Source organism: Marmota flaviventris, chromosome 5 (assembly GCF_047511675.1).
Source record: "Marmota flaviventris isolate mMarFla1 chromosome 5, mMarFla1.hap1, whole genome shotgun sequence".
Taxonomy (NCBI): Eukaryota; Metazoa; Chordata; class Mammalia; order Rodentia; family Sciuridae; genus Marmota; species Marmota flaviventris.
The window spans coordinates 43,347,831-43,372,915 of NC_092502.1; the positions used below are offsets into that span (position 1 = coordinate 43,347,831).

A 25,085-nucleotide genomic window follows, 5' to 3' on the forward strand; every position below is an offset into this window, starting at 1 on the left:
AGTTTTAAATACATTTATTAAAGACTGTTGGGAAGGAATCTATAAGGCAGGAAGTCAGAGCAAGTGCTAAAATTAGGAGACGTTATCAGGTATAAAGTTTTTGTTGGAATTGACTTTAAGTGGGCTTTTTCTCTTTTCTTTTTTGGACAGGAAGTAGGATTTACATGACTGAAGAGCCCTCATGAGTGCAGGGCTAGCCACTTGTCTAGGGAACCAGGACTGGGGATGCATTTAATCTCACAGATATCCAGGATGAGCTGCTTCTCAGCCACCATGTCTTCATATCCATCCTCATTAAACTTGGGAAAGCCAAGTTTGACTGTGGATCTGCTGGCAACCAGGTAACTGGAACTTGACCCTGCATAGGGCCTCAATTCCTGGTTCTGCAAGTGGTTTTTGAGCCTACATTGGGAACAGCTGAGGTCACATACATGAATGTCCACTGGAAATGGCTGTCTCCAGGTCCATAGGGAAACATATGCAAGCACCAGGTAGCATACAATGCCACAGAAGCTGCTATTTGCAAGGACTGCACACCTGGGCCCCCTGGGGAAAGGAGTCCAGTCAGACAGAATTTAAGTATAATGAGAGTAAAGAAGTTATCCAAAAACCACTGTGCTGAATGCAAGAGGGGTTTTTCTAGGGCAGTATTTTTTCAGTGAGCACAGGGTCCTGAAACCAATTTTCTTTTTGAAAGGGAGGAAATAAAAAAAAAAAAAAATCAAAGTACATTGGATATCGTAAAGGCAAAAATTTTATATAATAAAATTAATGTAACATGTTTATATGTATACTGAATCATGATGTAAAAATGTACTTTCTGTGAGTGACAGGCAAAATATTTGAAAATCAATAGGCTAAGATAAATAAAAGGAAACCAGAGCACTAAGAACTCCGATGAGTTTGGAAACAGTTTTAGTTTGTGGTGGCATTAAACTACATAGCTATGATTTGTGCCTTACACCTGGCCTGGGTTAGAGGCGGTAATTAAGTTTAAAGCCTTCTGTTAAATACTGTGACTCAAGGAGAGAACACATATAAAATACATAAAGTAATACATCTTATCACTTACTCTACTTAATTATGCTAATTAAAACTTTTAAAGTAATTTGACAGTAAATTAAGAGACTGTACAAGAAGAACAAGATCTGCACTACTCTGTTTGACCACATAATTATGCTTTTTGCTATCCATTAAAACTCTTATGCTGAACGATCTTTAAGTGATCTATTCAACTTGTACATATATCTTGTGTAAAAAGGTTAAAGGTGTTTTCTTTTAAAACCATCCACATTTTTATGATTTAAAATAGCAAAAGCAAGACAAAAAAATACCACACAGCTCCATTACTGTTAAATCTTCTAACTGGAGGCAAATCGATTGTCTCTGAGAAAGGTACTCCTCGACCTCCAATGAAACCAGAGTGACTCCATTATAGAAAAGTGCATTTGTTTTCCATCCTCAACAAGAGATGCCCCATGGTTACAGATGAATCTCAACTTAAACAGCCAAAAACTGCGCGTTCTCCTCTTTCTCACTTAGCCAAGCACCAAAGATTATTCAGGGATCAGATTGTCCTTCAATATTATTCAGCACCTAGCCAGGTGTAGTGGCCCATACCTGTAATCCCAGTAGCTCAGGAAGCTGAGGCAGGAGGATTGCGAGTTCAAAGCCAGCCTCAGCAACTTAGCAAGACATTAAAGCAACTCAGTGAGACCCTGTCTCTAAATAAAATACAAAATAGGGCTGGAGATGTGGCTCAGTAGTCGAGTGCTTCTGAGTTCAATCCCTGGCACTCTCCCAACAGAAATTTAAAAAAAAACAAACAACTATAACAACAACAATACACACACACACACACACACACACACACACACACATCATTCAGTCCTGACGTCTAATCCCACAAATCTACTTCATGGTTTGAAGACAGCCTTTGAAAATACAAGAAGTCAGGTAATAGAGTCCATACACACTCCAGTCATTTAATAAACCCATTATCATTTGCCAAAGGAAAACAAAATTAATTGGAAAGCATTTTGCTCTTAATATGCTTCAAAAGTCATTTGCAAAGATAGCTGTGAAGCCATTTTATTTCTTTATCTCCAGTAATCAGCTTAAACTTGGTGGGGGCAGGTGGGTAGGGACAAGCACATGCCTTTTATTTTCCCCTTGAGGACAATTCCAACTCCTATAAGTTAATTTTCATCATAATGAAAGTGAAGCTATTTTATATGTGTGAAACTGTTATAGACACCACAAAATACAATCTTTTGCTCAGGTAAACATTAATTTCTAGGAAAAGAAGCTCAATATATATATTAATTCTAACCGTAAAATGACTTTAAAAAAGTGAAAAAGATAATTTTTGATTAATGTATATTATATTTCATGTGCCCTGAATTCATTACAAATTCAGGGGTAGAAACAGGAATCAACTATTTGAGTTCTGAATAAAAAGAATCTAAACACAGTTCCTCTAACCTAGTAGTTTTCAAGTATTCTGGTCTCTATCTTCACACTCTTAAATTACTGAGGGCCTCAAAGAGTTTTTATGTTGGTTACATCTATTATATTCAAAGAAAATTTTAAAATACTCATTTATTCATTAAAAATTAAATAGATTTTTAAAATTTGATTTTAAATTATTTTTAAGTTACATATTAACTTAAATACTATTTGTGAAAAAGGAACTTAGTTTCTAAAAGATAAAAAATGAGTGAGAAGAATGGTGGTGGTGTGCATTTTTGCTAATCTTTTGAATGTCTGCCTTAAAAGAAAACAGTAGAGTCTCAGGCCTGTTTCTGCATGCAATCTGTTGTGATATGTCATTTTGGCTGAAGCATGAGAAGAAATATGGCCTCACATAAATAAAGTTTGAAAGGTGAGACACCCCTGTAATCCCAACTACTCAGAAGGCTGAGGCAGGAGGATCCCAAGTTCAAAAACCAGCCTCTGTAACTTAGTGAGATCCTGTCTCAAAATAAAATAAAAAGAACTGGGAATGTAGCTCAGTGGTAGTGGTCCCCTGGTGGGGGGAAAGATTGTCAATCCCTGACTCTGGGCACTTTATTGCAACTACCACATTTGCTGTCAGGTAGAAAGGAAAAAAAGTTAAAGTTAACCATACTTGACTTGGGTTTTGTAAGAAAAGGTACCCTTATTCTGGATTGGCAACTGTTTATATGTAAGTCACTTTTTGAAAAAAAAAAAAAAAAAAGAATTTCTTTCTTGGTAGTAGATAGACACAATACCTTTATTTATAAGTGCTGGCGAGGATGTGGGAGAAAAGGTACACTCATACACTGCTGGTGGGACTGCAAACTGGTGCAGCCAATATGGAAAGCGGTATGGAGATTTCTTGGAAAATTGGGAATGGAACCACCATTTGACCCAGCCCTCCCTCTCCTCGATCTATACTGAGGATGTAAGGACTTAAAAAACAGCATACTACAGGGACACAGCCACATCAATGTTTATAGCAGCACAATTCACAATAGCTAAACTGTGGAACCGAGCTAGATGCCCTTCAATAGATGAATGAATAAAAAAAAATGTGGCATATACACACAATGGAATATTACTCATCAATAAAAGAGAATAAAATCATGGCATTTGCAGGTAAATGGATGGAATTAGAAAAGATAATGCTAAGTGAAGTTAGTCAATCCCAAAAAATCAAATGCCAAATGTTTTCTTTGATATAAGGAGGCTGATTCATAGTGGGATAGGGAGCGGGAGCATGGGAGGAATAGATGAACTCTAGATAGGGCAGAGGGGTGATAGGGAAAGGGAGGGGGGATAGGGTTATTAATGATGGTGAAATGTGATGATCATTATTATCCAAAGTACAGGTATGAAGACACAAATTGGTGTGAATATACTGTGTATACAACCAGAGATATGAAAAATTGTGCTCTATATGTGTAATAAGAATTGTGACGCATCCTGCTGTCATATATAAATAAAAATTTTTTAAAAAAGAATTTCCTTTTTGGTAGTAGATAGACACAATATTTTTATTTTGTTTATTTATTTATTTATGTGGTGCTGAAGATCAAACCCAGTGTCTCACCTATGATAGCACTCTACAACTGAGCCACAAACCCAGTCCCTGTAAGTCACTTCTTAATGGAAACATTTTAGGTGAGCCCATCTTTTATTTTTATGCCTTTATCTTCTTGTTCATCTACCTCCATTCCTTTTTTTTTTTTTTTGGGGGGGGGGGGGTCCCAGGGTTGAATACAGAGGGAACTAAACCACTGAGCCATATCCCCAGCCTTTTTAAAATATTTTATTTAGAGACAGGGTCTCACTGAGTTGCGTAGGGCCTTGCTAAATTGTTGAGGGTGACTTTGAACTCATGATCCTCCTGCCTCAGCCTCCCGAGCTGCTGGGATTACAGGCATGTACCACCGTGCCTGGCACCACCATTCCTTTTAAAAGATGGTACCCAATACCAGCAGTTATTGTTTACTGAGTATTTAGGTGCACATATATTTATACACATCACCTTAAATCCCTATTATGGCTTGAAAAGCAGGGATGGCTCTCCTCTTTTTATTGAAATAAAGAAACTGAAGGCTAAGCATGGTGGCACACACCTATAATCCCAGTAACTCCGGAGGCCGAGTTAGGAGGATTGCAAACTCGAGGCAAGCCTCATCAGTTTAGCAAGACTTAATCTCAAAATTAAAAATAAGGAGTAGGGATGTGGCCCCATGGTACAGCATCCCTTGGTTCAATACCCAGTGTGAAAGAAAGCACACAAGCAAGGTAGCTGAAGGCCAAGTAACCAGTTCCAGTTAGCTTGTAAGTAGCATGACTAGAATCTAAACACAGGTTTGGCACTAAAGCATGATGCTCAAACTTTAGCATGTCACCTGAAGGGCCTGTTGAAAAAAAGAAAAAATACTGAGCTCCACACCCTGATTCCTAGAATTGGGCCCAATAATTTGCATTTCTAACAAGCTCCCATTTGATGCTAATAGTACTAGTCAAACTTTGAGAATCACCACTCTGACCCGATGAGCCAATGTGGCCTTGCAAAGGATTTAAAGCATATATAGAAAGCAAATGAAGGCTAACAGCCACAGAATTATTCCAAGGGAGTCAAAAGGTTGAAATTCCGATACACTTTTCAATTTGAGAAATCCTTTTCCCTACTTGGATATTTTTCTACTCTCAATAGATGCCCTTCAAGAAAACCTATTTTGGGCTTTGGTTTTCTTCCTGGTATCAACAGCAAGTCTGAAGAGTCACCATCAGTGTCCCATTACCATCCTCATAGAGAAATGCTGGTTAAGAAGCAGAAGTCCTCCTTTCTTTACCTTTTAGAGGGACAGTGTTCTCAAGACTGACTTTAAGAAGTAGAGAGTATGCATTTCTCCTAAGCAAACCCAACAGTTCCGCAGCACCGGCTGGAGTTAGAGAAGGCAGACAGTTTTCCAACTGGACTAGTCAGAAAAGACTGCAGCTAAATCTAAGTGACTGTGATGGAAAGAACCCTTAATGGGAATGGAAGCTGAAGGCAGAAGACAAGGACATGGAACATACAAGAGGAGACATCTCAGGACATTAACTCTGGATCAGATACTGGCTACCATACGAAAGAATCATAGCTATGTTGGTATGGACTAATCAGTATGGCCCTGATTCACTTGGACAGCGGAAGAGCCATGAGTTCAATGTAACCTCCACCTGGGAAGCTGCAAAATTGGCCCTGTTAAAAACAGGGTTCTTTCCAATTGTTTAAAACTCTCCTACTGAGATGCACGCATTTGTAGCAACATTTCATTTCTCAGAGTAACATAACTTTCAAGGACAGGGCAAAAAGATTGCAATAATTTTATTTCAGGGAATCCACTCTAGAAAGTAAAAGCTGTAATACCTAAGGGGGTTATCTCCCGGAGCATCTTAATTTTCCTGAGACATTTATGGTGTGGCAGAAGACGGCAGGACTCTCGCATACCAATTCCACACAGATCAAGACACAGAACACTTCAGCACAGGAAGGCAGGAGCAACTGAAGGGAATTTAAAAAGGGAGGAAAGAAAACCAGTGGGTTATATTTAAAAGGAAGAAGGAAAATAGAGGAAAAAAAAAAACCTGGTCAAACTTACTTAGCCTAAGTCATTCATTGCACTGGGTCCTTTAATTCTTCATTGTACAGGAAACTCTTAAAATGAAAGAGGCAGTAGCTATCTGTGCACTTTGGAAACTAAAACCAAGCGATTCTCGAGGATGTGACTTTTCAGTATTTGAGAGAGTCCATGAGGGAAACACCCACTAGAACTGCTTCCTAAAACCAGCCCACTTGATTGGCAAGGATGTGGAGGACCTGGAGCCCCGCTACAGCACTATTGAGGACACAAAATGATACAACCACTTTGGAAAGCAGTTTTGGAGTTCCTTAAAAAGTTAAATATATGCTTTCCATATGATCTTATTTCCATGTGACCTAATCCTGGAAAGTTAACCCAAGAGAAATGAAAGTACAACATAATAAGGCCTGTACACATACAGGCAGATCAGGGATTGTTGGAAAGAAAAGGACACAGAGAGATGGAATTTGTGGGTGGTGGGGATGGACACTGTTCATTATCTTGATTATAATAATGGTTTCATATGTACATACCTATAACAAAACTTCTTGAACAGCATACCTTAAATATATACAGTTCACTCTATGTCCATCATACTTAAAAAAAGTCATTGTTTTTTTTAAATGGCATACTTATATCTTTCAACTACAGAGAAGGGGAAGGTACGCATTTCAGTGGCTAAATAATAGATCAGAAAATTCAAACTCTATTAATTCTAATTTGGGCTTCACACAAAGTATTACACAAAATTCTAGGAGACTTGTCTATTTAAATGTGGAAACTATATCTGGTCTTCACCTCCTTGATTCAATAAGCAGAGGGTCTCAGGCATGGGTCAAGCACCTGAAGACTAACCTACAAATTACTAGCTTCCAGTAACACTGAAAACCAGCTCATTGAAACTAAAATCTTTCCTTTATCTCACTGTTTGGTTGGAATACCAGCCAACTGTCTTTGGTCCCAGGGGACCAAATGAAAAGGTCAACACATTCCGTGGACACACTCAGTGTGTCCACTTTGGCCATCATAAAAGCAATGGGTTGAGATCTGCAAACCACAGTCAGGGGTCCAAATCCACCTGGCACCTTCATTTGTATAGCCTACTAGCTAAGAAGGGTTTTCACATCTTTAAATGATTTAAAAAATCAAAAGGATCTCATGCCATTTAAAACTTACATGGAATTCAAATTCTAGCATCTATAAATAGAGCTGTGTTAGAGCACAGCTACATGCAAAGGTTGGCATGCTGTCCATGACCCTGTATCCTACGATGACAGAGCTGATTAGTTGTGATGATCACATGACACACAGAGCTTAAAAGACATACTCTGTGGCTCTTTGCAGAAAGTTGGCCTGCCTCTGCTCTGTGCCCAAGTCTTGTGTGCCCGAGTATCTTGAAAATTAACCCTAGAAATAGACCATTGTACTGAAAAGCAGCACTGTAGTTGTTTAATCCCATCCCAACCTGGAATCCTTAACAAATGCTAATTCTTCTAGTGTAGAACAAGGCAAAGATGTCATAGAATTTGCCTCTGCCACAATGTCTGACCTCAGGGACCTATATAGCAGCTTCCTCTGTGGGGCCACATTTTCAACGACTCAGCCTGCTACTTATGTCCTATACTCTGCTTTCTAATAGGGCCTCATAGCAGTCCTAAAAATTCTGAGGTTTCTTGTCACTACTACATTGGGGCATGTTTGGTTGCAAATTCCCAAAGTCACTTGAGATAGTTTAAGCAAAACAGTGAACACACTTCCTTTTCATTAGTTGTAAGTACCTGGGGGTCTCTGGAACTTGAAGGGTAGCATTTGGGGAACTCCCTGCCCCTCTCCTTTCTTCCTCTCTCACTAAAGACCAAGCCCCTAATTCAGACCCCAACAGGGTTTACACTTTCCGAGTTTCATAGATGAGGAGTCTACACATCCAGGAGACAGGTCAAGTTCACAGTGAAAACAGAGCAAAAGGCAGTTTCCAGAAAATGAGGAGCAGGGATGTGGGTAGGCCATACTCCAATATCCATTTTGCCTGCCATAATGCAGAAAGGGAGAGCAAGCTGTACAGACTCAGGAAGAGAGGGGGGCCTCCTTCCAAAACAAGCTTACCAAGGGCTTCACAGCATGCAGCAGTCTCATGGCTCTGACTTCAACATATACCAAGGCCTAGTTCCTGAGCCAGGAAAAACTGATGCTACCTTTTTATGGTTCTTCAAAAAAATTTTCAATTTTTTTAAATAAGTGAAATAAAGGTATTATGTCCAACTACAACTAAAAAATAAATATTTTTTAAAAATTTCAATTTTTGGTCTGAGCTCAGGTCACCCTCTACCTTCAACTACTTTTTATTTTTTGTTTGTTCCTGCATTCCCTTCTTACGCACACGCGCACACACACACACACACACACACACACACACAAAATCACCACTGCCAAAGAATCTCCATCACTTCTGAAAAACCCTATACAAGAAATAAATTCAGACTAGATATTTACTTTCCCCAAGTGGAACTCTCCATGTTTACCCAGTGACAATCAATAACACCTTTCACATGCGTTCGGTACTCCTTACAAATGCAGCCAGTCAGTACCTGGGCTGTCTTCGGGAAATTCCCAGCAGGTTTACTTGGGAAAGGGATGGGCAGCAGATGGGACAGTGCCACTCCCTTCTATTTAAAAGCCCCTTGGCCCATGTCAGCCTTTTCCTGCACCTTGTTGCTTACAAAGCGATCCTCAGTAATCCAGCAAGGGAAATGCCTTCTACAGATGAAATGCCTACAGCCTGAAGAGATCAGGTCATGGAATCAGGTGCGGCAGGTCACATTGCAAGCCCAGAGCACTTTGTTTTCTTTCTTTTTGTTTTTTAAATGAGAGCCTGAGTTACTGACCAGTTAGCATGTGGCCTTCAGCCAATAATAAATTGGGTCAGAGAAATCCTGCACAGGCACGACTTGGCCAACAGTTAGCTAATTAAGAGAACTGAGCAATGATCACATTATTAAACCATTTCAGTAGAACAGGTTTAACACTCCTTTGTAACCTAGGGCGCTCTCTCTCTCTCTCTCTCTCTTTCGATGTAACTATTATCCTCCTATCTTCCTAAGCAGGTTAGGGTTAGGGTCAGAACTTACCTTTAACTGTGCCCTGGGCAACCTATCAACTCTCAAGGAACTGACCACTGACACATGGAGGTGACTTTCTAAAGAGGCTCTTTCAGGCTGGCAAGTCACTCATATGCCACCATCAACCCAAATGGAATTATGCCCAAACTGTACCCCCTCATCTCTAGAATTCTTCCTTACAGGAAAATGTTACAAAAGCCCCAAGTTTACCAACCCCAGTGTTCACACACATTCTCTAGTCTTCAGATTAACTCAGGAGGCAAAGTAGGGCACCACATTTAATAGGGGAGGCAGCCACTCCACCCTGAGCTCCTTTCTGTTAGGCACCATTTCCCAGACACCTGACGCCAAATCAAAATCCAGTTACACACTGAGAATTGTCTCTCAAAAAAAGCTATTAAAATGATTTCTGTATCTATAGGTAACATCTTAATAAAAAAAAAAAAGATAATGTCTGCTGAAAAAATAATTGATCTTCAAGTAGAATGAAAAAAGTGGAATGAAGAATGAACACACCTAAAACCAGCTTCATCTTTGACTCCCTTCCACTCCCTTCTTTCCCAATGTTTCTCACTGACCGAATTCTGTCACTTTTATAGCCAAAACTTCTTCCATCTTCATCTAGGCTTTATTTCTATGAACCTGGGTTACTAAAACAACCCCTTAACTCTCTTTCCTCATTACCACAGCTCTAGTCTCTTCCCTATCCAAACAGTCCTACCCAACATGTCCAAAGCTCTTCTCCCACTAATCACGTTCCCTTGCACCATTCGCTTGCAGGGGTCCCTCCTACAGCAGCTGGTGTTGGGACCTACCTCAGCACGGAAAACACCCAAGCCATCCAGCAGTCTCACCTGGTCATGCTTGATGACTCCCACACACACTCTCCTTGGATCTCTCTCAGGTACACAGCACCAGCACCAGCAGAAATCCTTTCTTCCTGTTATAAGAAAACCTTCAGATGTTCTTCCTTCCTCAACTTCCCTTGATGATTCCAGACCATGTTTCTCAGAACTGTAACCGTAGTCTGACTCAAGTACTTAATACTTAGATAATATGAGAAGTCAACTTAGTGTTCTGCCTCCCAGGGCCAAAATGCAGCTACAGTGGCCAGACAGAGTTATGTCTTCTGTGTCTCCTATCCATCCACTAAGTATAGGATACTGTTACACAAGAAGTCACTCTATTTATCAACTATTAAAGAAGATCATGAGCTCCTAGAAATACTAGCTCACCATTTGTTATCTGTATAATATTCCTGCTACTGTTTGAATATGGCTTGTATTCCCCAAGGGTCCACTGTGATTAAAGGCTTGGTTCCCCTGAATGGCATTATTGGAGGTGGTGGTGGAAGCTTTGGGAGGTGGAGCCTGGTGGTGTGTTTAAGTTCATTGAGGTGAGGATTTTCTTAAGACACCCTTTGGTAATTCTCATGACAGGGATGTCATAAAAGGAGCAAGCTTGGCTCCACCTAGTTTTCTCTGCTACTTGGCTCACCAGGGGATCCTCCTTCCAAGAAGCTCCGCCATCACCATCTGCCATGTCCTGCTAGAGTTTGCACTGTGCCATTTGAACTCCCATCTCCAGAAGTGAGCTTAAAAAAACCTCATCTCTGATCACGTTAGTTCCCTCGGATATTTCATTGTAGTAACACAGAGCTGACCAATAGAACCCTAGAAGCCACTGACAAAACCAAGAAGTTTTGGTTTAGGAAGTTTTAATCACACATCAGTAAATCTTTGGTTATCTGGGAACTAGTTTTGACTGGCTTCCATTGTGTTCAAACACTGGGCTTAAGGAGGAAATAAAACCTCAGCTTCAACACACCACCTTGGCGGAACCTGCAGTTTTATTCAATGGTGTCCTGATTGGCTAGTGCAACACAAAGGACAGGAATGTTCACAGCAACTGAGGTCATCTATAGAAGTCAGACTTACTTACCTCAAAGATGAGAATTCAGAGGGGGAAGCCAAAGGGACCAAAAGGGACAAAAGAAAAAATAGCAACAGAAATTAGAAATAGTGAAGACAGCAGTAGAAACAGCAGGATGGGTGACCACGGGACTAAGAAAACCAGAATGAAGAAACATGAAAGTCAGACCAGCTTTGCAATCCAGAGGGAGCCAGGGCATAATTCTCTGCTCACAAAAACCTGTGGAACACCTGCAGGCAAGTTTTTTCCCTGGGCCAGGGTCCTGCAATAAGTCTCCAGGTGGAAACCAGGCCTTTTGACTCCAACAGGCTCCATTGTGGGGAACCAGAATCTGATAAAATAGTGAAGCTTTTTCCAAAGAAACCCTGAATGATAAAGCTTCCTTATGTGTTGAAACTCCTCTCTCTTCAATTTAGCTACTGCAATGGCATCACATCAAAAAAAAAAAAAAAAAAACCACTTTCTTCATATCTCTAGAATAATGTGTTTTTTTCCACAGTGACACTGAAACAAATGATTAAATTGTGGTAGCTTTCTAAATCTGATTAATGTTATTCAGGGACTCCCACAAACTGTTTGCCATTTATTTCACTTGCTAATTAGGAGCTCTAAGGTCTTTATCTTCCCCAACCTATGATCACATGCTCAGGATGGAGCTTTGCTAAAAGCAGGACTCCTGGCTAATACTGTTAATGAGTTTAGCACTGCCAAAATGTCAATGGTTTTTTATTTGTTAAGAAAGGGACTAATTTATCTAGTTCAGCTGCCCTCAGTAATTTTCATGGAAATGTCAGAGCAGCAATCAGGAGAAGCAATGGCAATAAAGATGATTACTAGAGGGGTAGCAAAGAACACCCCACTGACAAACTGGCTTTTATTTTTCTCTCACCATTGGGAGATTTCATTCAGAGATAAGGCAACAGAGCATGTACAGTTTAGAGCCAAAGCAAACCACATATTCTGTCACTTTTGAAATCTTGAAACATACTGTATAGGGAGTTTAACTGCAAATCTCCAAAAGAAGAGAGCATAGGATGTTTGGGGGCAAGAGGAGAGAAGAGCTGAGCTGGGTAATATAATTCACTTTTGTTCAAAACACAGTTTAGGAGGCTAAATTAAGATAGGGCACCTGAAGGAGATCTAGATTGCTGTTATCACTTTTGCACTAGAAAAATGTGTTTTTATGATGTATTCAAGGCAAAATAAGAATAAAGATTCCTTCTTTGGCAATTTAGATTTATGCTTTCTTAAGAAAGTGTAAGTGGTTGGAAATGAAATACTTCTATGGGTCAATAATGGAAATTGGGGTTGCCCATCTTTTGATCCTCGTTGTTGGGCTGGCAAGGAAGGCATTCACCTAAGCTTATGACAGAATGTGTGGGGAAACCCTGTAAACTATGCTGATTTGGGTGGCTGGACTCCACCTTTCATTGACAAAAATTCCAAAATTTACCATAGGGCATATATCAAACTCATTCAAGTCTTTATGAGAAGGGAAAATCCTACAAATACAAAGTAAAAGATAAAGCACTCAGCCTAGTCCCCAAGGGCCGAGCTGCTGTAGATTAAAAAATTCCAGGGCTCAGTGGTAGAGCACTTGCCTTGCCTGTGCAAGGCACTGGGTTGGATCCTCAGCACTACATAAAGATAGATAAATAAAATAAAGATATTAGCCAGGCGAACGCCTGTAATCACAGGGGCTGGGGAGCCTGAGACAGGAGAATTGTGAGTTGAAAGCCAGCCTCAGCAATGGCAAGGCATTAAGCAATTCAGTGAGACCCTGCCTCCAAATAAAATATAAAATAGGGGATGTGGCTCAGTGGTTGAGTGCCCCTGAGTTAAATCCCTAGTACCCACACCCAACCCCCACTCCCCCCAAAAAAGGCTGGAGATGTGGCTCAGTGGTAAAAAGCCTCTAGGTTCCATCCCCAGAACCCCTCCAAAAAAAAAAAGACCAAGTAAAATAAAGATATTGTATCCATTACAACAAAAACAAACAAACAAAAAAAAAAACATTAAAAAAAAAATTCCAGGCCCTTGAGGCTGGGGCTGTATAGCTCAGTGGTAGAGCGCTTTCCTAGCAAGTGTGAGGCACTAGGTTCGATCTTCAGCACCACATAAAAATAAATGAATAAAATAAAGACATTGTGTCCATCTACAACTAAAAAAAAAAAAAAAAAAATTTTTTTTTTTTTTTAAATTCCAGGCAGTCAAGATGATAATTTTTTGCATCTACCCCATTCCATCCCTGACTCTCTGTCTCTCACATAATGGCATTTAAAAATACTTCATGTTTTCTGATGCAAAGTCCATTTTAACTTTTCACTTTACTAAATTAAGGGGGAGAATATGGCAACAAGGCCCTTGCTTAGAAAATCGAGAAATGGAAATTCCAATGCCAAATTCCATGTGACCTGAGCTACACCCTCAAATTCCCATGCATATTAATTTCCAAGAAATTCAGCATATCTTTGTTATTTAAATCACAGGGTCCACATACTACCAACATAGGTGTTAAGAAAAATGTTTGAAGCCAGGTGTGGTGGTGCACATCTATAATCCCAGTGACCTTGTAGGCTTAGGAAGGAGGAGCACAAGTTTGAGACAGGTCTCAGCAACTTAGCAAGACCCCATATCAAATTTAAAATGAAAAAGGTCTGAGAATGTAGCTCAGTGGTAGAGCACCCCTAAGTTAAATCTCTAATACCACAAAAGATAAAAATAAAGAAAAGCCTTTGACAGAAAACTTTCACTTTACCTCTTAAATTTCTTTTCAAAAAACAAGTACACAAATACAAAGTTGGTATATATGGGCTTAATTCAGCCTCCCCTTCAGGAAAATTAACAGTCCCCTAAGGCAAGGATAGCAAAAAATATCCACTTCATTTAATTTTTTATCAATTCATCTAGCTTAACTAGGCAATTCAACCAAGTTATTCATTGCAAGAGTGTCTCTAAAACCTGGACCTTTAAATGATCACATATGTTTACTTCAATATAATGGAAGGAAATACTTTTATCTAAGGGGGCTCTGTTTATATTTCTAAGCAGAGAACTGCAGGGATATAATGCTACTGACTTGGCTGCCTGGGTATTCCTATGGCCATAAGAAATGTCTTGCTTTCCCTTGAACTCAACTCCCCCATGATTAATAATGGCATAGTTGTGATCTACCAACTACCCAGAAGACTAGAGTCACAATTCCTGAAAAAGAAATAAGCATTGTGCACAGTGAGGGTCCAAGGCTCAAGAAGAAGACAGAAGACAGACAAAACCCCACACAGCCTAACATATAAAAAAGAAAAAGCCTTCTTATAATTGGTCATCCTGGGGCTGGGATTGTGGCTCAGTGGTAGAGTGCTTGCCTAGCATGCGTGAGGCACTGGGTTCGATCCCAGCATCACATAAAAATAAACAAAGGTCCATCTACAACTAAAAAAATAATAATAATAATGATTGGTCATCCTTATTCTAGTAAAAAATTGTCAAGTGTAAGATTAGAAACACAACTTGGAATCAACCTCAAAAATAAAACGACTGACCAACCATTATGGTTTGTTCAGTATGAATACATTTTTTTTTTTTAACCAGAGATTAGACCCAGGGGTGCTCTACCACTGAGCCACATCCCTAGCCCTTTTGATTTTTTATTTTGAGACAGGGTCTTGCTAAATTCCCAGACTAACCTTGAACTTGAGATCCTCCTGCTTTAGCCTCCTAAATGGCTGGGATTACAGGCAGGAGCCACCATGCCTGGCAGGCCTAAAGCAGGTTTTATAATGAAATTCTTAGACAAACAGAGATAGCTGTTTGCTTTAACAGAAATTCAAATGAGTAATTTTAGAATAAAAAATGACGGGTTAACTTCAATACAATTACTAGATGCTCAATTCTCTACATTAAAAATTTAAGATTATTTAGCTCTAGCTTGACAATTATTTTTTTCTTTTTTTTTTCTTTTTTTTAGGTGCCAAATGAGAAATGTGTATGTATTTAGTTGTTTGAGGCTCTGCCACTTATAGTGTGACTTATTTAAAACCCCCGTCTTAAGTTGCTTACCATGCCAGGCCCATAGCAAGCACTCAAATGTACCATCATTACTAAAGTTCCTCCAGTGGTCTGGCTGTATTTGTTCTGAAGGTCATTTTTAAATACATCTATCTATCTATCTATCTATCTATCTATATATATACACACTGTGTATTTTTTTTTAATCTCAGAAGAACCTACAAATATCATTAGGTTGATATACTCACCATTCTTCTCCTTTCCCTGACAGATCTACATTAAAAAATAAAAAAGTAATTTCATTTCCTTTTTCAATTTAAAACTGGGCTCTCCCATGCTCATTTTAGCATAACCAAATGATAGAAAATCCTTTTAATGGCAAAATATCATTATTTCTCTCTCAGTAATTTCTAATTACCCGTACACCCGTGTCCACGTCAGGGTATGTTCTCTTTCCCAACAGCTAACCTAGAAACAGCAACAAACTCATCAGAATTCTAGCAACACCAGTAACAAAACATAATTAGCTTCTTGGAATTTATGAGCCTATTCTTTCCACAAAATATAGTAATTATTCTTTTTAAAATGGATGTGATAATGCTTGGATTGCAAGGAAACACTTCTGTGAATGAATTATGGGTCACTATTCTCATGTCATATCTGGTGAGTTTCCTTTTACCGTGCTGTCCTTCATTCATTTGAATTTTCAATCTCAAGGTAATAAAACCACTGACAATCAAGTGGGTAGGCAGCACACAATTACTAAAAAGAAATAATGTCAACTAGGTGCTGGTTGATTCTCCGGGTCCTCAGTAATAGGGATTATAGAAATGGGGCAAGAAAGAGTTTAAAGGACTTGCTATTATTTATTATCACTATTTTACTGATGTGAAAAAAAAATTAATGAACTAAGGGAGAGAGAACTGTTAGTCCCATGAAAACAGAAAGGAAAATAAGAAATTCTTAATCTACTGTTATTCCTCAGCACAGGACCTGAGGGGCTGAAAGTGACACTGGACAAACTTTTGGAATGGAAAGAAAAAGACTTTCCTCCAAAGCAAGAAGTTGATTTGTTAATTACAGAGTCAATGCACAGTTCCTAGTAAACAGGAGGAATGCCCTGACCATGTGTCCTTTCCCTTCTAGCAAAGCTCCATGATCAGCTTCAGGGTATTATGTAAGAGGATCAGAAGTTTCCCACTTGCTCATTGGCTCCTGAAAGCCACTTCCAGGGAAAGTGCTATAGAATAGGAATAAGATCTCAGTGAAGTTTATATCTTAGCAAGTCCAGACTCCATGCTTTCTTTTCTTTTCTTCCAAAATCATTCAATACCATGACCTTCAACACGGCAAGGTCTTTCTCAATTGGGTCTTGATTCTCTAGTACTGTGTTAGGTATTACAAAGGGACAGCAGAAGAGCACATAAATGAGCCTGACACTCCCAGCCACTGAAGATGCTTACAAGCTTATAGAGGAGGTAACATTTAAACAGGAGAAACATTTTACATCATCTAGGTATGCATGTGGAAATGAAATGAATACGATTTTTAGGAAACAGGTCAAAGTAGACACATGGTGGTGCCAAGCACAGTTAGCTGCACACACACAAAAAAGGGACATTTTCATGATTAAACTGTATTAAGCAAAGAAATGTAAATAACACCATGCAAATGGTTGTGGTAATAAAGATCAGGAATCTCTTCACCCATAATAATAAAGTGATGAATAAAGTGAATAATATCGAGGCTGAATAAATTAAGAAGCCCTTCTGCCAAGAAATAAACTCTATGCCCCGTCTCCTTTCTCCATCCTCCCAGGCTTGCCTATCAAATCCCAGTGCTAATTCTACCCCTAGTTCTGTGGTCCTCAGGATTTTTGTGTATGGCCAATATCCACAGCAAGAGAGGGGTTTACCTCTTCACAGAGAGATGCCAGCTTCTCCAGCACAAATCATTGAACATTTACATCCAATAGCCATATGAAGCAGGGTCCCCTCTAGGTCACTGAAGAGTACCATATAGAGGATTTATTTCAGTCCTGCCTACTTCCCATGATGGTCTCACAGCTGTCCTGATAAATAGGTAGTATGAAGTCAGGCATTAGAAACTGCTCAGTTGCTTCCTCTACTTTGCTATGGATGGTATAATTCTTAGCAAACCAACTTCCTTCTAGTAAAGAGGGAGCCAAGAGGGAAGTATCTATATTAAGCTGGGATAATTTAATTTTAACTAAAAATACCTTGGAGGTTAATGAAATCAAGGCCAGATGAGCACTCTGGAAGCTATTTTCCATCATTCAAATGATCAAGTTTCTACTACAATCCTTTGATGAGCCTAATACTGGTCTATTGGTCTAAGTACAAATGCTTCTATCATCCAAGTTCCCACAATTAACTCTTTCTATTTTCATAAATACTCATTTCTGAATGAATGTTATACCTTATGCTTGAGAAAATATGTTTGTGCTGAATGACATTTCTGGCTAGGAAGCCAGGCTCTGACACCTCCTGCACCATGCCTAGATTCCCAGCTTGGCTTTCAGCATGCCAGAAAAGTGGGAGCAGAGGAAAACAAGGATAGCTTGCAGATGGCTTCACTCACGCAGCTTACATCCCTCCCTTTGCTTCCTGAAAGCAGCAAAGCCCCGAAGAGCATCCTAGCAACCAGAGCCTCTAGCCAGTGGGTCATCCAGGGTGGGCCACTGGATTAATGAGATCCTTACAAGAAAAACCAAAAACACCCTGAAGCGACAAGTTGGCCCTCCTCCATTCTGCTACAAAAATAGTTACTCTGACTCCAAGAGCTAAATTGATTACATGGCATAGTTTGCCAAGTCAGTAGGTTAAATGTTGTTCTAGATTAGCATTTTGGTCATATCCACTTAAAACAAAAATTAAATAAAGCCTTTAACTGTAGGCTTGTACTTAGCGAAATAGGTTGATTTAGGAATTTCCAAGTAATAATCTTGTTGTTATTTATAGGAAGCTACCATTAAAACTGAGAAATACTAGCAATTCACAATGGTAACATTCTTTGGCCAGAAAAATAAAATTCAGCAACCCTTCTGATTAAAAAGGATGAAGGTTCCTACATTTAGATTGATTCACAGAGGCTGGGGATGTAGCTCAGTGGTAGAGTATGTGCGAAGCCCTGGGTTCCATGCCCAGTGTCTTCCCCACCCCCACCCCCCATACACACACAAAATGAGAGAAGACTTTGCAAAAATCCATTAATACACAGAGACAGGTAAATATGCAAGAAAGGAGTCATACAGTACTAGATGTTCAAGTGAAAGGTCCTTTTTTGAAAACATCATTCTAAAATTGGTTTCACTTGGTGGTTAAAAAAATAAATAAATAAAAGGTCAGCCAACTCACACCTCCCACCATCCCATAACCCATGGATCAGAATGTCTCAGCCATGGTTATGATGGCCCCAGAGGGTAACCAGTATGGGAGCTGGGCAGCCCATGCTGGCTTCCAAGTCTGCCGCCTGGCTTTCCCTGTCTCTGCACCCCTTCCCTGGCTGCTTGCTGACACATGGCAGCACTCCTTCACCATTTTATTTATTTATTTTTAATATTTTTTTTAGTTGTTGATGGACCTTTACTTTATTTATGTATTTATATGCGGTGCTGAGAATTGAACCTAGTGTCTCACACATGTGAGGCAAGCTCTCTACCACTTCTGAGCCACAACCCCAGCCCCTCCATCACCATTTTAAAGGCATTCTTAAATAAGCAACAGGCAGAAGACTAAGCAAGCAGGCCCAGGTGGAATAACAGATGGTCCCAATTTATTATACAGCCTGTGTGTTTGGTCTTTTTTAAACTGGTCTTTGGATTATTTTACAAAGACCACCCCAGGGCCTTGAGGTATCCTTGTGTTTTCTTCTGTAACATCAGCTGCGAATACTGCACAACGTGCTGCTCAGTCTCTTCATTTACACACATTTTTTTCTCCCTTGCCCCCACCCTTCCCTATTTGTCCCACTCTCCTCTGACCTGCCCTTAAAGACACTGGAGGCCTCTTTAGCCATGGTTTTGCTTCCTGCAGTTTCAAAAACCTGCACTCAGCTGTACTCTAAAATTATTAAATGAAAAATTCCAGAAAAATATTAAATGAAAAATTCCAGAAGTAAATAATCCATAAGTTTTAAATAACTTTTATTACAATACATTGCTATAATTGTACTATTTTACTAATAGTTACTGTGGTTAATCTCTAACTGTGCATACTTATAGGATGTTTGTGTAGGCAAAATCAGCATATACAGGGTTCAGTGTTATCTACAGTTTCAGGCATTTACCAGGGGTCTTGGAATGTAGTCCCTGAAGATAAAGGAGGATTAGCATATAAGAAAACAAGTTATGTAGGGTCATTATTTACATGAATAAAGATTTTTAAACAAAACATTTATTCAATAGCTAATTATATATTATGATCTATAAGCTAAACAATTAGTTAAGATTATGTGTATATATTTATTTATTTATTTTAGTTGTAGACAGACACAATATCTTTATTCATTTTTAGGAATTGAACCAGGGTCTCACGTGTTCAAAGAAAGCCCCCTACCACTGAGCTACAACTCCAGCCCTAGTTAAAAAGTTTTTTAAAAAATAACATCTCAAGAAAAAACTTAAAACACAGACTATAAAAGTATAGTATGATCCCCTTAAAGAAAAAATAACTAAAAGAACATACCAAACTGTCACTATAGTATGATCCCCTTAAAGAAAAAATAACTAAAAGAACATAAAAGAACTAAAAAAATAACTAAATAACAAAATGTCACTAGATAGTAAAATCACAAGACTCTTTATTTACTCTTATTTTTCAAATGTTGCCTGGATACACATCACTATTATGATCATACCTGCATATGATCTTACTTCTTACCCTACTATTTCTTTAAGAAGTCAAAGGTGGAAATGTTTGTGTGGCATGAAAGTTTTCTTTAAAAAAAAAAAAAACCAAATAATGATGACTTAAAAAAACACAATCTGCTCCAGTTTATAATGACAGATTCTGAGCCCTAAATGCATGTTTACTATACATACATAAAAGGCTAGAAGGCAGAGATGACAGTCTTTTGACCTGCCATGTGGTTACTTTACACTCCTCTTTATTTATGTGATATGTATGTGATATGTGAACTATAAGCATCTACTATGAAGAGATTGGAATAGGACAATGTCATTGTGAGTGTGCAGCCATGAAGAGGAAAGCTTCCCAAATCCTAACCTTCATCAGTCTTATGAACCAACAAGTGCACTTCCACTTAGCTGACCAACAAGCACTCAATCTCCGCATGTCCAAATTGGACTCATCATTCCCCACAGACTGGATTTTACTATGGGCTCTCTAATCTTTCCAATCAGCATAATCTTCCCAGAAACCTGGACTTTATCCCCAATGCCTATCAACCCACTACAACCTGTCCACCCATGCACCAAAACCCAGGTCTTACAGATGCCAGTTCTCAAGGTCATGACTACAGAGTCTGAAAAGACAGTGTGCATTGTGCACACAGCAGGTACTTCTGGACTAGCTGAAAACAAGCCCTGAAACCTATGAGATGCAGGACTTTGAGACAGAGTCTAATCGGTATAAGCGTTCATTCTCTCACTGCCAGCGGCACCTCTACACAGGACCTGTCTGTTGGGAGTAGGAAAGTTTAAACTAAGTTCATCCTCTCAAAAATGAACACTGAAGGCTAGGTACTATGCAAGTGCTAGGACCACTGGTAACTAACAATCATTCTGGGAGGAAATACCAAGTCCATGGGCATGTATCATGATTAAGGAGAGGAGAGGACAAGAAACCTAGGTTTTCCAGGGGAACTAACATTTAAACTAAGGATGAACAGGAAGTAGATATGGCAGCAGTAGAAAAGCAAAAGTTGTGAGGTCCAGAGACAACCGGGTACCTTGAAGGTACTGACACTAATTGAGTTTGCTGAAGTCTAGAACATAAGGGTGAGAAGTAACCAGAAATATAGCTGGTGAGGTCAACAAGAGCTAAGGGATTGGGTATCCTGAAAGCAAAGGTTTTAAGCAGGGAAATGACCCCAAAATGCATTTAAAGTGCCATTACTGTAACTAATTTCATTTTTGCCAGTATACATTCTGGTTTATGCTGTCAAGAATTTGTAATCAAACGCATTTTTTTTTTTTTTTCTGGCAGGTTGGTGGAGCTCAGTGGTAAAGTGCTTGTCTAGCACATAGGAAGCCCTGGGTTCTACTTTTAGCACCATTCAATTTTTTTAAAATTTGTTTTAATTGGTTTCACATGACAGTACAATGACCTTGGCATATCATACATTTGAATCAGATGGGATATAATTTCTCATTTTTCTGAGTATACAGGTTGCAGAATCATATTGGTCATGCAGTCACATATATACACACAGTAATAATAATGTCTGTTTCATTCTACTATCCTTCCTACTATCCTTCTAGCATATAGGAAGCCCTGGGTTCTCCTTTAAGCACCATTCAATTAAAAAAAAAAAAAAAAAAAAAAAAACACCTTTCTTCTTAAGCTAACATTTCCTACTAATTATTAACATACTAGAATATTTTTAAAAAGCAATTTAAAAATTCTTTCCTCAATTTTCTGAGTGAATTAAAGATAGGCACATAATTAGAAAAGCCCATTCACTGTTAGCTGTACTCTTATAGTCAGAAAAGCAATGAAAAGGTTAATTTCTTTTCTAAGTTACAAATCCCCAAACTCCCTACAAAATGGATCACATTAACTTCCCGACTCCAAATACTGTGCAAGGTAGTATTTACAAGACACCATATCCCTGTCATCATTTTGCAGCATCAGTTATACCCATCTTCCCATCCAGCCCATAAAAGCACCAATGGTTCAGGATGCTCACCAAAGCACAATGGGCTGACTGCTTTGAGGAAAACTTAATTCTGCCACTGAGGGATATGGCAGTGTCATATATTGAATAAAATCCAATCTGTAACCCAGGCTTTATTGGAATACCTTATTAGCTCTACACAGTAACCTATGAACACTGACATTTATAAAAAGTCAAATTAGTGAAATGAATTTAAATCTCTATCATTCCTACTGGATTCAGAATCATTCACCCAAGAAAAGCAATTAACATATTTTTGTCACTTGCAAATGAATACTGAAATTTAACTGCAAGGACTTCCCTACACTTGTGAAAAACGGAATTTTTTTTTGCATGTAGGGCACCATTATATAAAGATTATTATTATGAATAATAATTCCCATGAGATTTGACTAGACACAAAGTCCCATCCTTAAATACCACACATTCATTTCTAATTTGTAAAGAAACTTTCATTAGGCTAGAGGCATTAGATTACTATTCTCATGAGTTCTAACAGTTGTATGTTTGATTAACCAGAGTATCAATGGACAATATGCAGTTAATAATTTCTAACAGTAAGCTTTTCAGTATCAAAACTGTTATTGTGCATCATTAAACAATTATAGTTTTGTTCTACGAAAGGCAACTTGTTTCTAAAAGTAACTTTTAAAAATGAAGAAAGGGGGGGAAACTTGCCTGGTGACACAAAAGTAATTTTGTACCACACTGCTTCACTTGAAGTATTTCAACAAAATATTAATACAGATGCTCTTGACTTACTAGGAGGTTGCTTTCTGATAAACCCACCAGAAGTTGAAAATGCATTTAATACACCTACTCTACAGAACACCACAGTTTAGTAGCACAATAACCTGTAGAGTATTAGCTGTTTACACTCCTGATCCCATGGCTGGCTGGGAGCTGTGGCTTGCTGCAGCTCCTAGCATGGAGAGAGAGGATCATACCCCTTGTTTGCTAGCTCAGGAAGGAAAATATCACAATTTGAAATCTGAAGTACAGTTTTTATTGACTGCATATTGCTTTCACACCATTGTAAAGTTGAAAAATCTTAAGTGGAACCATCAGGGACCATCTGTATCGCCATCCTTCACATTTATCATTTCTAACACAATCTGCAACAATCCCAGCTCCTGGAGCTACTCCCACCATCCCACGATTAGAACCTGTTTCCAATCAGCCTCTGTTCTGATCTCTTCTCTTGCGGGGATGGGGGAGCGGGGGACACCTAATACCAAACTGATATTCCCATGAGATTGGGCTGGAAGTGAAGTTCTCCAACCCCAGACCTACTGGGTGGACTCAGTGTTTGCCTTCAGAAGCAAACAGAAGGGCAGTACACCTTCTGTTTATTTTATTTTTACATCTTTCTATCATTCATAACTATCAAGTATCTGGTCAACCACACTGCAAGAATGTGCTTGGAAGAGAAAGTATTTCTCCTGCCTGTGAACATCCAAGTAAGCTTCCAAGATGGAGAAGCAGAACAGACTGCATTACCCAGTGCTACATGGTAAGCCCTGAGGCACAAAGAGTGTGGCCAGGCCCCATGGCATACTTGGTATTAACTGGGAGTTGAGAAAGGCCTTCCAGAGAAGGATGTGTGTTGTTGGTCTAAAAGATGAACTGGTGTCATTAGGTGAAGGCACAGGTCATTGTAGGAGGAGGGACAGGCATGAGTTTTGCTCTGATAAGGAAGGAGGAGGAAGAATACTGACTTTTTATAAAGGTTTTGTATTACACAAGACCTGTGCTTCTCCTTTTACCTGCTGGATATTCAAATCCATGTGGGCTGGAGATAACTTATGAGGCAACAGCTCAGAGATGGTAGTTTAAGTCATGGGAATGGAAACATCACCATAGGAAGCTTCACAGAGATGAAAATCTAAAGGCTCCAAAACTCCACCTCATAAGTAAGAGGTTAAGACCGAGGTTCAGGACTCCTGTTGAGAACAGGGCAAAGTAGGCACGAAATAAAGAGGGGGTGGGGGTCTATAAAAATGCAAGATACCCCACTCTCGCGGATACCAGCCCTGGGTCCCCTTCTCCTCTCTGTGGGGTGGGGGGAGAGCAAGGACCCAATCCTGATTTCCAAGACTCGTATCAGCATCAGTTTCCTTCACATTGCTCTCAAGCTATTAGCTCCTCAGCAAATAACCCATATGCTTAACAATTTGAAAACACCCACAGGCATGTAGTACCTCTTCCTACTTTCTGACCATTAGACAAAGCCTCAATAAAGTACCAAAAGCATTAAAACAAACAAACCAAAAAAAAAAAACATTAAAAAAAGCTTCTTTCAAATGAAAAAGTTAGCTGTAGAGAGAAACACAGATAGTCTTCCTTACCGTGAAGCAAAGTCCAAGTCATCTCAATCCCACTTACCAAGGCTCTCCTCTCATCCTCCTGAGGTGCTTCCTCCTGCAATCACTGCCAGTCCAAAGCAAAGCTCCCACCCATACTGCTGCACCCTTCTTCCAGTTAACAGACTGAGACTTGCAAGGGAATTCAAAGACTTTGCATAGCTGATAAAACTTTATCTACATGAGCAAAATGGTTTTGCAATGCATAAAGACCGTCTGCTTTGCAGCAGTATGTCCTCATTCCAGATGTGGGCAGCTTGCAATGCCTTCCCATGCTGACCCTGAGTCACGGTGGTCATCTTTGAGGCCGCTTCCGGGCCCTGGGTTCAATAGAAAAACACTATAACTGGGACAAAATTGGAACAAATTTCATACTCAGAGTTTAAAAGCAATTAGTATTATCACTTATTAGCTCATTAACATTCTAGCTCTGTGAATCCAAAAGAAGAAAACAGCCACCTTTCTTTTCTAAGACTTGCCAATATTTGGATAAGCATTTTCCCAGGTCATGAGCTTTTGGAGTGAATGTTAAGAAGAAAAACAGCTGCAGCCTTCACTCTCATGATTCCTGGATATTGTTCTCATGACAGAACTTCTTTTACATTATTTCAGTATGCCCAGCTACAACTGCTAATGCTTCTGTTTATCAAGTGCTTCCTTTCCACTTGGCATCTTTGCTCTAG

The 25,085-nt window shown here is 39.3% G+C and overlaps 1 protein-coding gene and 1 non-coding gene across 2 annotated transcripts in view; both read right to left on the reverse strand.

The window, feature by feature from the left end:
• Nucleotides 1-25,085, reverse strand: part of Mcc (MCC regulator of WNT signaling pathway) — a 264,056-nt gene that overhangs the window by 226,142 nt on the left and 12,829 nt on the right. The gene's annotated exons all lie outside the window — the stretch shown is intronic.
• Nucleotides 451-583, reverse strand: LOC114097278 (small nucleolar RNA SNORA70). The gene has a single exon (XR_003583568.2). It is a non-coding gene; the product is annotated as a small nucleolar RNA SNORA70 (small nucleolar RNA).